The following is a 16239-nucleotide window of genomic DNA, read 5'->3' as shown; positions in this document are numbered from 1 at the left end:
GACCCAATAATCTGTTTCCGAATGAACAAATATATCACCAATTCTTATTTTTTGCCAGGGCTCGAAATGGACCGCAGCGCCGTTCCGATTCACGACATCGGTAAAATTATCGCTCCGTCTCGTAGAAAAAATATTTTGACAGTCTGAGCTAGATATGCGATATAAAAAAATAATCTAAATATAACATCATAAAAATCTATCACATGTTTACAATGTTTTTATAAAATACACAAAATTTGATGACTTTGTAAATATCTTTAGAAGATTGTCGAGCACTCCGGTTCGTAAACTTTTCCATTTCGAGTGCTGCTTTTTACGAATACATTGAAGATGGAATTTCTGTTTCGACGATTTCAGAGAGCCATTCCAATTTAAATTTATCGCAGGATTTCTTCTTAATGATCGCATTTGAAATATCACATCCACTCCTTTTTGACATTTTTTGGGGATAAGGTTTCTATAATAATTATTTATATTTTAAAAAATAGGTATAATTGTACTATATATGTAACTTTACTGTGCAAGCAATCGTATTGTTCACTTGAATTGTTTGTTACGTACGCTGAACACACCTATAGTTATTACCAGTGGCGATTTGTTCATGAGAGCGCTCGAGCGGTGAACACCCACCCACCCACTCAAATTATGCGAAAAGATTTTTTTTAAATAAGTATTTCATTTATATTTGATTTATTAAAAGTGTTCTGATCTATTAATTGCCGTGGTCACTAATTCATATACAAAAACAAATTCTAATATGTGTTTTTAACCGGCTATTTTAAAGATTTGAGCGATAAACCGTGTCGCTCGTCTGTCGAAAAGCGCCCAGAAATCTTATATCGATTAATGCTTTTGCAATGAGCAAGAGTTACACGTAAAACCAATATTTACATGTTTTTTCATCGTGAAACGTGGTCTACGCGAGCGACGGTTCAAGTCGCTCACGTCCGAATGCCTACTTCGAATAAAGTCGGGAATCTTCGGTTTTAAAACCATACAGCCCGTATTACACAACAATTATTGTTTGACAATTTTTATTCAATATTATTATAAAAATAAATTCGTTTCACAGTACGTATATTAAATTTCCGCACATGTTGACAACATTTCTCAAATTTAAGCGAAGTACAATTTAAAAATAAACTTCAAGTTTTTTTTTCAGTTTGACAACTAAATTCACAATGTTTATCAATTATGATATCTCTCCAAACTAGCTCTGTGGGGGTTTAACATGCGTGGTAGGGTGGAAATCGTAAAATATCACGGCTAAATAAATGCTTTAATAATGTCAATTTTGATGAGTTACTGCTTTCAAGAGCCACATTAAATCAGGTCACTTATTTTCTTAATATGTTATTGAAGTAAGTCATTCCTTAATATATTGCTTCTCATAAGCGGAAGTTCTATTTTTTATTCGAATTGAACGATAAATGGCATTGTTCATGGTAATATTCTCAATAATTGTACCTACATTCAATAAAATAAAACATTTGCTAACATGAAGACGAGATTGTCACGCGTTGGCAAGTTATAGTATTGTAGCTTGTAATATTGTCGTGGTTTCCGGCTGCAACAAATCAAGATCGGCATTCAGTTCCCGCTTATTGCTAATGTAAAACGGTGGTGCGCGTTTGTTAAATTATTTTTCAATGTGATATTTTTAGTTACTGTGTACATTAGTTTTTTTTTTAAATGGCACCGTTTGATGTAGAGTACTTAAAAAAACATTCTAATACGTTTGAAGAACGCCTTCGTATTAAAAGCAGCAGCAGACCTGTCTCATTGACACATTTACGGAAACGATTTTACTATTAAACTTAATTTGTACTATTCCGATGACATCAGTGGAAAGCGAAAGATGTTTTTCCACACTCAAACGGATTAAGTGTTTTAGTAGAAATACCATCGCGCAACCAAGATTGAACGCATTATGTATGCTCAGTATCGAAAAAAAATGATAGGTACAAGAGATTCCTGACTTCAACAAACGCGTAATTGAAAAATTTGTGTCTATGAAAAAACAGAAGAATGGATTTCTCATACAAATGAACAATAAATCCCGGTCACTGCCAGATACGAGATATTTCGGTAGTACCTACTAATAATTCGGTCAAAACAAATAGTTTGTGTCAACCAGTTTGTGTAAAAGTTTAAAATCCATTTTTTTTCAAGAAAAACTGTTTTTAGAGGGACAACAAATAATAAATGGTGAGTTATTTATGATTTCTTTTAAATGTACTTAATTAAAAAACCAATAGTTTTTTTGAATTTTTGGTGAAGTTTTGATGAAGGCAAATGCCTTTTTACTGCAGTCAACAGGTGAAAAAAGTGAACTCCCAGTAAAATAACTCACCGGTCGCCACTGGTTATTACTAAAATTAATCTGGCAAAGGAAACTTTCTTTTACAATATTTTTGTGTGAGTACTCTGCGGGGGATGAAATCATGTGTGTGGACACATTATGTTACATGTTACAGGTTACATGGAAAATTGCATACGGTTACTCTTTAGAGGCACCGATTAAAGTAATTTATATCAGTAATCGGAAAGTTCCCACAGGAAAGGCAAATCACAATTTGTAGATATTGACTCACTGGTGAATAATAATAAAAAACACCTGTTTATAGACATACAGATCAGCTCAAATAAATATGTATGAATGATTGAAAACACACTGCATCTAGGTAGTGGTCAACATTTCACGTGTTTACAGCATTGTTATATAATACATATTACTCTGCTACCATCGATGAAACTGGTACGTTACGCAGTGAAGAACTAGCTTCGTAATATGTTGATTATTGCAATTTTACATTTTTTCACCTATTTTCCTAATGTGTCTATTTTAATATTAATATTCTTCCAGATTGATTGCCATTTACGACGTAATTCTTCAAATTCCTTTTTTCTTCTACAGCCGTTTACTTAAATTTCAGAAAAGTTTGAGTGATTTAGTTGGTATACCAGGTGATAAACCTTGTCATAATGAAGAAGGGAAAATCATTAATGTTAAAATTATGTTATTATTATTTCATTTGTTGAAATTTAATTTTACCTGTATTAATTTTCAATTCATTTACATTTTTTCTTACTATTACGTATATTAAAATTACACATTTTTAAATATCCTGCATTACGCCATCTCTAAGTCTAAAGCCAAGTCTAACATCTATGTTGAAATGATTAAAAAGTATGCATTTGAGAAACATTAGTTTAGACGTTTTGATTGCTTAGACTGTTTGGAGCAATAATTATATCGTCGTTGTTTTGTAAAAAGGGCGAATCAACCATTTTGGCGAAATCGAGATTTGAATGAAAATACAATATGTACCCTACTAGCTTTGTTATGTAAAAATGGCGAATTTTTATCTCTACAGGAAAGTACTTAAAAACGATAATCGACTAAAATTAAATTAATTAAAATTACGAAATAAAAAGCAAATGTGACATATTATGCCTTTTCAAATATTATATAATAATACCTATTATAATGACAGTATTCTTTCTAAGCTTTATTATAAACTTGTTAGATATTTATAATCATCTACAGGTAAAAAACAAATAAATGTCAAAAGTTAAAAATCCTCCTCCTGTAAAGTAGCATTTTGGTTAATTCGCCCTTTTTACAAAACACCGACGATATTTTTTAAATGTATATTCGTAAAAGTATAACATTTTTAGTTAACAACACAATAAAATATGACACCAATATTTGTAAAAAAAAAATGTAGAAGAAGAGAAAAACATTATTCAATTGTAATAATACCTCGCAAAGAATTAACAGCGCGAAAAATCGATTATACAAAAATTTGTGTAAACATTAATGGCTGGATGCCGGAAAATTAATTAAAACTATATTGTTGTTAGTGGGTAAATTAACATTTTCACTTCTAAACCAATCATATAGACTTTCACAGATGGCGGTTATACAACGAAGTTAGCTTTACATAAAATAATTATATTTTTCGACATCGCATTCTTTTCCAACTACGCACTTGGTTCAATGATTTTACATTTTTTTCGTGCCGTCTGAAAAATAGTTTTGGTCGAACTATGCAAAATAGCAATTTACTGCAGCGATGATTGATTCATCCCACTGCGCGATTTTTTTTTAATTCGTGAAACAGAAAGAGGTCGCTTGGGGCAACTCAAGGAATATGATAGATGAGTTGCCAATTCAATGCCCAATTTATACAATTTCGCCATTGCAACTGTCTATTAGTGAGACAGCACGTGGACTAGAAAGTTTTTTTTTTATCTAAACAGGAATGACCATCAGAAATTATTAAGGGTAACATCTAAAGATGATGAAGAAAACCTTCTTCGATAGAGATGGAGTAAAAATGAATGAAATTGAAGTTGAATAGAGAATCGCTGTTCCACTAATTTTCATACTAACTGAAGTTCAGGTCAGTTAAAAAGGTAAAAGAAGAGTTTCTTAACATCTTTTCTTAAACCCAATATTCTCTCATACTGACATTAAGAACGACGGGTAACCTTAAACCAAATATCAAAATATAAAAACGGTGTAAAAACAACTAAGTAAGTATGTATTTAACAAAAACATGATTATTAACAATGATTTTGAAAAACAAGGATTAAAGAAAAATGTATGGTTTCACGACAAGACTAATAAAATGTAATCAACATTAAATATTATTTGTAACATTTTTTGATAATATATATTATTAAATAAGGTAGAAAAGGCTATCATTATGATAATTTTAATTTGTTTGTAATATCGAAAATGCTAGATTAAACGTTATTCGTCAAATATATTTTTTTTGTTACCTATTCCAAAATGCTAGATCTGGCAAGAACAAAACTAAGTTGGTAATGGTGATAATAATTTTATTAATTATAACAATTTTAAATTTGAAACATTCGCAATACTTAACCTTTTGTAATTATTTACAAAAGAAATGAGCATAGTTAACCCGGACTCTATATGTAATGATTTTGACATCACTATAATTTAATAAATGTTACTTGATTTGAATTTGTTTATTTACACATCATTAAAGTTTCAGTGCCAAAGGGCGCTCTACATCTTCTTCACCGAGTATATTAATAAAATGAAGACTAGTTAGTTGTAAGTTGATACTCACATGTAATAAGTGAACTACGTCGTTAGTACGGTTATTAAAATTATAAATGGTACGTTAAGTTGAAAACCGCAGACTGATCCGATAAATGTAAACTGGGATGCATTCAGTGTACCTATATATAAACGATATCTAACTTTATGCAAAGCCGACCACCGAATAGGTAATTATTGGTAGAGCTTTTAATCATCACTGCGAATTAAATATTATAATATTTCACTCAACAACTATATAAATACTCCGGCGTTAGTATGGAATTAATTAGTTGACGGAAATGCTAAATAATTCAACACAACAATTTCTAGCCGTTTGAGGCTTTCGCGCTTGATTTTTATCGTAATATATTTATGTATTTCCACCGTGTGTACTTCTTCCTTATTGGCTCATTGCAGAGGACATTAATAAGAAATGGTGTTATGTTTTATGATGAAGTGAAGTGAAGATATATGAATGTAAACGTTTCTCTAAGAATGTCGAAAGGAATCCGATTAGCTAAGACCAAACATTGCTCAGAGTAATGTATCAATCGTTACTACCAGAGATACCGGCGCGAATATTGGATTTTGCTTTTTACCAATATAAAATCTTATTTAGGTATGGTCCCAACATTGAAGCTCGATTTGATATAAATAAAAAGGATTTCAAGTTATACACATTTATAATTTTATAAAAATCGATGTTTTTAAAATGAATATAAAAAATATTAAAACTATGAATTAGTCAAAATCTCTATCACAAAAAATAGAGAACCTAGTAAACTAAATTTAATAATAAAATATGACTATAAAAAATATGTAATAATAACGTGGGACCCTACACCAAATTCACATTTTATAACATTTTTCTTAAATTATAGGTTTATCTTTGACTTAAAATAAAAAATATTTCTCTATTTAATGTTTTAAGATACATTCATTAATTAATACAGTTTAAACTGTAAATTATCAAAAAAAATGTCTCAAATTGCAAGCTTCGTATTTTTCAGCTAGGTGCCTCTTGTAGAAAAGCAGAGTAAAGGCTTCACCTTAAAGTTAAAATAAAACTATATAAAAGATAAATTCCGATTTTTAACAGTTTTTTGAAAAAATCATAGTGCTATTTTTTTAATTTATCGATTTTGTACGTGTGACAACTTGTTTTTTAAAATTATATCAAATATAGGTTTCATGCGTCACAATACCAAAGTTCTAGTTGATTTTTATACGATTTCAAGTTTTATAGAAAACTCTGTTTTTTTTTATTTAAAAACCACATGTGTTATACATATTAAATCATTTCTCATCTTCTAAAGAACTTATTCTAATGATAAAAATATTCATAAAATAACCATGTACCTACTGATAACAACCTGATTTCCAAAATACGCACATTCATGTGGTTTTTTTTTTTTATTTAACAAAATGAAACAATCTTTAGATCCGTGTTGACTATTTAAAATGACAATATTATAAGGAAGAATAGTTTTTAGGATAATGTTATACTTACCATCGTAGAACACAGAAATTTGTATCCTTATAAATATAAATCCCAACTAGTTATTATAGCGATAGTTTAAAATATACACTATTGGTTTAAATAAATCCATGCACGTGTACAGGAGCTATTATGCAAGAAAACCAATATCTATTATCAAATACTCCGTCCTTCCGTTATGTTAAACTATCTTTCTTCTTATCAAAATATTTTTCGATCTAATTATACTACCTATTGGAATATAAAACCTGATAAATGAACCTTAAAACCCAAGTCAGAAATAACACCATAGGTACCTCTGATGCTTAGATATTATGTGCATCTATTTGAGGCTTAATTCAATTAATTAAGTTCATAATATCGTGACGTACCTAATGACATAAAAACTTTTCTTGCAATCTTTACGGATTGTCCAGACTTATGTGCAGTTCTACGGTAATTCTACTAAGGCAGAGATCTACCAATCATGGCTCGCGAGCGACGTGGTTGTTCTTAACAAATTTCTAATTTAAAAATAAAACTAAACTGTATTCTCAATTACTTTCTCGATTTATTTTTATTATGAGGGTGGTTGTCATAGTAGTTGGAACTACTCAGGGTTTCCCAAATTATGTTCTGCGGAACATTGATAGGTTTTCCGCGAAAATATGTATTAGTTTTGTATGCTGTAACGGCTACAATAAATTCGAACATGTTTGACTGCATATTGACAGGCGAAGTAGGATTTTCTTATTATGGTGATAAGTCAAAGCCCAGGAGCAGGCTCGATACCACGCCAGTTATGAGAATTAAACTTTCTTATAATATGTATCAAGCAATTAAGATTTGCAATTCAAGGACCCAAAACAATCGAAGTCATATTAAGAACTTCATTTAGTTATATTTTAAAAATAATTTTGTACTAAAAACATAATTATTGTTTTTTTTTCCATTTTTTTTAAATTCTATTGATTATGTACTATTTTCCTCTACAAAATAAACTAGGTGTTCCTTTAAAATTTCAGGATTTGCGACATGTTTCATAGCAGGAAACGTTAGGAAAACCCGGGGCTATAGCGTTTCAACTTTCAATATTCAAAATAAGACTAACCGAGAATTCCTGCTAGTCTATAAGAGACTAGTCCATTGGATATTTTTTCTTCACGTAACTGTAGTTTTAATTATTTGTTAACTGATTAGTAGGTAGGTACTACTGGCAAAATATTATTTACATCTTATGTATGTATCTAAAACATTAAAGAGAGATAATCGGTGAGTTTACAATACATTCATGTATTTTTCTCAAAGCTGGGCTAATTCTGTGATTCTATGTTTCATAGCTTATTACTGCTGTATGAAAAATAAAATAAATCGATCCGGTATAAATTTAAAAAAAAAAAAACAATTTCTACATTTTTTACACAAATCTGCGACCCACGGTTTCGTATTTATACATATATGACCGCTCATTGAAATTGACATTGAAACTATGAATTATTAATAAAAGAAATAATCATGAAATAATAATTGTTATTATGTAGTTATAAGAGAATATCGTTCAATAACTTTTTTTTTAAATTATAAGTTTATCTTTGAATTAAAAAAATATATTTCTTTCTTTAAAATGTTTTTAGGTGCGCATTCATAAATAAATAATTTAAACAGTTATTTGTTCTAAATTACATGCTTCTCATTCTGTCCTCACCAGATGCTTCTGGTAGTATTATACTCCCCTATAAAGTATTATAACTCAGACTTACTAACGATACATTTACAGTACAAAATAGTAAATTAAAAAATGGTTGATCTCGTCTCTTACGAAGTCTCGATAACTATGTTGAAAGCTCTTTCGCGTTTCAATTAAAAGTTTGTAATGCTTTTATTTGTAATTTTCTACCTGCATTTTCCTCTCCTCATCCTCATTATTTTTGCTTTATCTGCGCTCGTATTGCACACTGTCAAAGAGCTTTTATATCACTTTAGCTATGGTAGTTAAACTGGGGATCTCATAAAGATAGTCGTTTGTGGCGATTCTTCATATGGGTAGGATATTTTTCTTTTTATATAAAACATTAAATTGCATGCCTACGTATCTATGTTTGTGTTTGTAAATAAAAATCTCAATCACCACCGCACGAATTCCAAAAAAATCTCTCGAATCTGAATATGACGAGATAATATTCAATCGGATGCCCATAACATGAAAAGAAGCATCGTCATCACAAAACAAAACATTACGTACTACATATTATCTATTCCTCTAAGTTGTAAGTTTTGTAAACCCTAATAATTCATAATTATATACTTTGTATAAAAGCCATGCCGTCCACAATTTATGTAATACCAATTATTTTTCATATAGCTAAAAATAATCTGGTGTGTTGTACAATTTCCTACATGTTATAAAACAAAAGGAATTATTTGAGAACCTGTATAAAAATAAATCTCACTCTGATAAATTGAATGCCAATTAATATCATTCGTTACTGAAATACAACCATGGACAATATTATTAAAATTATTAGTCATATAACATTCAGCGAAAACTACTTTAAAAATACAAGCAAAAATTTCTGGAATTTGTTTATTGGAAAGTGCGCTTCATTATTTGATTTTCACAAAACATTTCCGAGCAAGGACTTTATCATATTATGATATGGCGATTTATTTTTGTACGCTCCGTGGAACTGCATGCCGCACATATTTTCAACATCGACGTATCTGTATAATAGATTATGGTGTATTTAAATTCAATGAAAATATAGAACAGTTCTTTGCATTTTAAACGAACTAATTTTACTGTAACATCAATATTTATATACGATTGACGACATACAAAATAGATTGTAAAACCGATGCGAGTGAATTTAGAAAGTTCAAAAATTTAAAAATAAACATTATTACAACTACTTTCATCATTAAAATGTAGTTATTTGTATTTCTTTTTTAAAGAAAGAAGACGATATTTGAAAAATTCAAAGTTGTTACGTTTCCTGTTTCTAATTAGGTTTTATTATTAACATCAATTTGGTAGAAAGTATAAAAGGATATTAAATGTATTTTGATATCCTTTTTAATCTATCTTGACTCGAGTTTTGGTTTCTGACGGCACCAAAACTCGATTCAATATATATTAAGATATACATCATTTTATTTTTTAGAAAAATTGTTATTTTTTAAACTAAAAAGTACTCGTTAAAACTATGACATTGTCGAAAACCGTTTTTTTATTTTTAAATATGATACCTTGAATATCTTAATGATTAAAATATTCCGAAAATACGATGTACTAATACAAATCATAAAATATTTTAATGTTCTTAGAGGGGTATTGATTATATAATATTAAGTTAAAATAAAATGTATTAAATTACAGGTATTGCAAACAACGTTACTTACCTTAAACCTTACAATAAATAATCTTAGTATATAGTATATACAAATCAATCTCAGTTCCCATTCCATGCAACAAAAACCATGAATAATATTCATATTCAATACAGCGTATAAATAAATATAATTCAAACGAGGACACGTATGTTTCATCTTATCTATTCAGCAGAATATTTAACAATGTTCGGTCCATTATGTAAAAAATATAAGCTGATATCCCAGGCGTCCAACGAAATCAAAAAAATACTTTTTCTTTTACGCTAAGCCGGATTTCATCATGACAAAACGAACGAAGACCAATTAGGACATCAGTATATAAATAAGATATGACTAGTTAATCTATATTATTATGTAATTATTTGATTTATTTTTAGACCAGAGTTTCCAACCTTTTATATGCCTTAAGCCCCCAAGATATTTAATCGATGTTCGCCCTTCTAACAAAATCAATCGTTATCCCATAACTTCATCAGATTTTTACGCCTAAAAAATGTATATAATCCAAGTCGAGAGTTTTTGTGGTGACATTATTTTAGCTACGGATATACGTTTGTTTAATTTAAATCGAAATAAAACGATAATGTAAGCCATGCTGCTTGATACAATAAGAACGGCAGAATGCGTTCACTCTGTCACAAGTAGGGCGTCAAGGATCAAATTTTCCATCCAACTTTGGACATGCTTCAATTAGATCCACTTTTTCGGTTTTATTATCATTTTATTCACTGAAGACAATAATGATCGAAGTGATTTTTCAATATTTGCCAAATGATACATATCGTGGGTGCCCTTTAAAATTCCCAGACTTTATGCGTCGCCACAGTTGAGGCTCTATAGATTTTCATTAAAGTATCAGCGCATTCTAAGTGTGTAATGGTATAACATCAGAAATGATGATAATTGCCATCTCTCACCATTCCAATGACAGAGTACAAGACATCAAATTAGGTTATGTCACTTATGCATGAGATTTTGCTTGGGTGCAGTTTTGATCGGAAGGTATTTTGATATAAATATTGATGATTTTGAGTGGTGATCTCTATATATTTTTTTCTAATCTAGTAGCATAGTCATGTAAATTTCGTAATACAAAATTCAAATTGAAAATTAATAATGATCCACTAAAACATATCAAAAAAATTTCCAGATATGTATAATAATGCTTATAATCGATGTCTTACGTTCATATTTTATTCACCATAAATCAAAAAAAAATATTTTATTTTATGCTATACCATCGACAATTCATGATACAATAACAGGTGGTTTTCGAGATATATAGCCAAGACACTTCAAGTGATTTTCGAGTGAATAAGTTTCATTATTACCATAATATGCACTCAATACATAATTTTTTATAAGTTCCTCCTTACAAAAAAAAAAAGTTTTTAAAATCAGTTTTACAGTCCATAGTTTAAATAAATATTCAACTTGCGAACTTTTAAGTTTTTTAATATAAAATCTGTACTTTTTATTGGTTATAAAACAATATATCTTTATTCATATAATATATAAAAATCCTCTTCGTTTGTCTCTGTAGAATTTCATTATACTATATCCATAAATTGAGTCAAAGTAATTCTATGAAAATGATAATGATTTCAATAAAACCACGAAAAAGGATCCAATAAACATTAGCGCAAAAATCATTTATTTCACGTATTCTACAGCATATTCAAGAATAGGTATTACTATCACGAATCTCTAAAACAATTAATTTCTCCTGAAATAATCGTCAAAACATCTTAAATTTTATATATATTATTTTCAGTTGAGCAGTACATAACTATATTATGTATGAAAATTAAAATGATAATGAAATCAGTGCGTTCAAACCTTAGACTATAGATACATCGTTCAAATATAATATTATTATTATCAATTATTAGCAAAAATAAATAATTATAGAGAGCTGCTTAAGCGTCGGCCTATAACGTCGTGGGTCCCAGGTTCGAATCTTAGTTCTGGCAAGTGCACATATTGTTTTTCAATTTGTGTTTGAGTCAGAGTATGGACCTAATAGGTTGAGAAAGTACCTAATATCCATTTCTCGTAAAAATAAAAATCTGTTTATACAAACCTCCACTCTGTGGAGGCCCATAATAGTATGGTCTTATTAGGATCGGACATGGTAAAAAAAAGTTTTTTTAATAAAATTTTATAATGTTGTATAATTTATTATTATATATTTGTACCTTTAGTCTAGTCAGGTTAAAGCTTTTAATTAAAGTGTCACAGACGCAGATCAAAAACTAGATTATACCTCAATTTCAAAATATTTTTATCGTGACTTTATTTAATTTATGATTGCTGCATGACTTACGATGTTACAGCACTCATTCAATTAGTTATAAACTCGAATCAAAGGTTTAAAGACGTTCGATTAATTTTTGTTTTAATTTGAAATTATGAAACAGTCACTCTCATCCCTATTACCAAACATCATTTTTTGTAATGAAACAAATTAGTAAAAACAGAATTATTACTTTGCAATATTGTCATTATCACTATTATTTTTATTCAATATGTAATAGCTTTTTGAATAAAATTGTAAAATAATAACAAATACTATGCGATGACTTACATCAACGAAAGGGTAAAAATACTTTTTATTAATATGACATTACTTATCCTATCGTTACTTCAAAGTTATTTTCATTCGGGAGAATATTAATTGGCGATCTTAAAAAGAACTGTGTCAATTTATATTATTCTGCGAGATTTTTAACAGGACTTGTTAAAATGTCTCACGGTAAGTACTCTTTCGATACGCTATACCCCGAATCCTGGAACCTCGATAACCCCTTAAATATTTTGGAACTGGAACTCATACCGGTACCTACCTTATTAAAACCTCGAAAAGGAACCGAAACCCCTTGAAAATGTTGGAGTTCCAGAGATTTCTTTGTTTTTTAGTATTAGAATATTTAATAATATTATTTTTGGCCAATAATTGATTAGTCGTATCTATTCGGGTGTAATGTTTACAATAAATAGTAATTTGTATGATTATATACAAAATTTTGTGTCTCTATGCTTCATCTGAAGCATAGTGCCTTAAAATTGAAATATAATGTGTTGTAATAAAATATTTAAACGTCAAAATTATGGGTAAATTACAAACTCCAAATAAAAAAATTATGCAATATATTATATATATAATATACTTACCTTAATCAATATTAAAATTGAATATATTATATTCTACGTTCTGATAAAATAATAATTTTAAAAAGTGATCACGTACATTTGATGTAAAAAATATGGCTTTGATTAAGATTTTAACGCGATGACGTTTACAGTAATACTCATCTATGGTAATAATATATTTTATGTAGTCATGAAATGTTAACTTCTACGATGGAAAAAGATAACGAATTATAACGACATTTATTATACGACCTAACAAAAAAAAAACGATTATTTTTCGGTTTGGTACATGTTCAAACACGAGCGTCAACATGATCTTACTCCCTACTACAGTTATAGTTTGTCAATTTAATAATTGCTACGGTCGTATGTTGTAGCCTAGCCACTGGGAAATGCCAATAGAAATGGCGTATTTCAAAAAAAATACTATCTTATTCTTAGGTCAATAATTATTATAAAACAATCATTATTCGTAGAATGTTTTTATCATCTTTGAATGGTCAGAGACATAGCTTATAATCAGTATCTTTAGAATTATCTTCAAATGTGGTAATCTTACCCATTGTTGAATAATAAAATGCCTAATTCTTGTCAAATTTTGGATCACAGGGATTATAAATATAAATTTTTATCGTAAATATTTCACTATAATAATATCAACATAAATTTTACTTATATGGTTTTATAAATGCGTTTAAAAATTAATAAATCTAACAAATCTTGCAACACTTGTTCTTGATCTACTAGCTCTTAACACCACTGCACATAGATGTACTGAAAATTGACTATATTCTAATACATTAGATCGAAAGGTTTAAAAGAATACTATGTTATGTAATTAAAATACTTTATGCAGTCATAAAATGTTTAAAATAAATATAAAGGATAATTTATGGCTTCAAAATTATATAAAAAGATTATCTACAACGTTTAAGGAATGTTCAGGCCAATGCTTTGAAAATACCATAAAAACTCCATTTTGACCTACGTTGGGCAAGTGGGCCGTTAAAGTATTCTCTAAATCAGTGTTTCTCAACTGCCGGTCAGCAGATATTTTTTGCCACTCGAAGTGAAGTGCCGCTTGAAGTTATACTTATTTTGGCGCGTTTGGGAAAACATATCAGAGTGTATTTTTTGCGTGTGACGAAGTTGCGCGCGTCGATGTATCGCATAATTTATTATTATATTTATTTCGGTATCAAGGGTACATGCGCATGCGCATAGTGTCATTTAGTTAGTCGTTCAATACAACCAAGTAAAGTGCACGTGTTGTCAACATAACCTATATTGTGTCATAATAAATGTCAAAAACAAATTTCTATAGACTAACATTCCACACTGCTTATTTATATTCATAAAACTTTATTTATATTGGAGTGTATATTTATTTTTGATTGTAAATATTATGTATCAAGATTTGAGGCTATATTTATGTAAGTATTATTTATGAGTGAAACTATATCAATAAGTAAATACATTTTGTGAATGTTGAGTTGGTAAATAATTCAAAAAATATATTAAAATTTTATTTTTTATTAATTCATCATGGGCACTTCTGAATCGATTATAACTGCTGTATGGCAAAGATGAGTTTTGGTCCAATACATTAATTAAATTACGTGCTATATGAAACACAGGTGAATCGCGTACGTTTTCATCAACCTAATCCACTGTAATATTAATAGACTCAGGTAACGGCTAATTTTGTTTTATTACGCCAAAGAAGTATAACTTCTAACGCGCGTACACACTGATTTTTTATTATCCGTATTTTTGAACGCCATCTCATATGAACGGGCGGGACGGGGTTGACCACCCGTTCATATGAGATGGCTTTTTCGGCCATGTCAGTAATAAAAACGAAACAGAGCAACTGAATGGATGTTAATGCGGCATTTTATCTCTCCAAAACTGAAGCCACGGTTATCTATTTAGGTTAGCAAAGATTTCGCACATTTTTTCAAAATTAGAAATTTATTTCTCAAAATTCCAGAACATCTTTTATTAAAAAAATATTTACTGATCGGTTTCTGATTGTTTCAATATTTACAATACAATTTATTGCCATGTTATATTTTTCGTATTCGTAATCAGACTACATATTACGTAGTGGCGGAGGGTGGAGGTCGGCTATTAAAACCCGACATAATTAGTACACACTAAATTTTGTCAGTTAAGCGTATTTGTTTTCGTTGCAAGAAAGTTACTATGTGTAGATAGTGTTTGTTGGTTTTTAAAATTCAACTCAACTCTGCCTAAACCAAACCATAGTAAATAATAATCAAAAATATTCGTTTATCAATCTAAAACTATGCCATTAAAACCCTTAGACTGCGTATGGCATGTAAACATGCCATAGACTTTATCTCGTATTTTTGACCAAACTAGTAGAGACACTTGTGGATAATATGCTTTAAAAATTAGTTCAAACCTTTAGGTAGACATATCAGGCAACAGATCATAAAAATGTCAAGTAAAACACAAGGAAATATATTTTTGAAAAGAACACTCGTTATTCAGTCGTTTGAATCGCGCGCCATTGCGAAGACGGGTGTACTAGTTGCGTCACCAGGGTTATCAAAACAAAACATTGGTCATGCATCGAAAAGTGTGCATCGATAATATTTTTATTTACCTTTTAATTAATTATTATGATTACGTTAGTGTTATGTATTTTTTCTTAGTGATTTGTGATCTCGATAGAAACATTTTGAAGATTTGTTTTTAGTATTTTTTGTCATTATAAATATAAGTGAAATAATTATTTCACCCACCAAAATGTCACTACCACATAATATTATCGAAGAAATAATGCTGGAAAATATTTTATCGATGCACAGCTCTCCAGTAAATTGTTTGGCTTTGTTCATTGTTCCATATTTGATATTTACATTATTATAATGGGTAATAATTTTTATTTTTATGTGCCACGAAACTGTGTTAGCTCTGTTCACATGCTCATATTATGCCTGGCGATTATTCGACAGGCCCTTTGTACAATGAAAAAGCCGACGGCGCCTCATAAATTATATTATAATAATATTTTAGCAGTGCGGTAATTATTTTTAGTGTTTTATTCTCCAAAACATCCTAATGAATAAGAGGATGACATTATTTTATGGCGACGAAAATAAATATA

General features: G+C 29.4%; 1 protein-coding gene across 4 annotated transcripts in view; it reads right to left on the bottom strand.

The window, feature by feature from the left end:
- The window catches only part of Hk (potassium voltage-gated channel subfamily A regulatory beta subunit hyperkinetic), a 118870-nt gene that overhangs the window by 13078 nt on the left and 89553 nt on the right, over nucleotides 1–16239 (bottom strand). The gene's annotated exons all lie outside the window — the stretch shown is intronic.

Source organism: Rhyacophila brunnea, unplaced genomic scaffold, assembly GCF_057557595.1.
Source record: "Rhyacophila brunnea isolate RB1 unplaced genomic scaffold, BYU_Rbru_1.0 scaffold_1, whole genome shotgun sequence".
Taxonomy (NCBI): Eukaryota; Metazoa; Arthropoda; class Insecta; order Trichoptera; family Rhyacophilidae; genus Rhyacophila; species Rhyacophila brunnea.
Note: the sequence above shows the minus strand (reverse complement) of the source record. Positions and strands in the feature narration are given on the sequence as shown.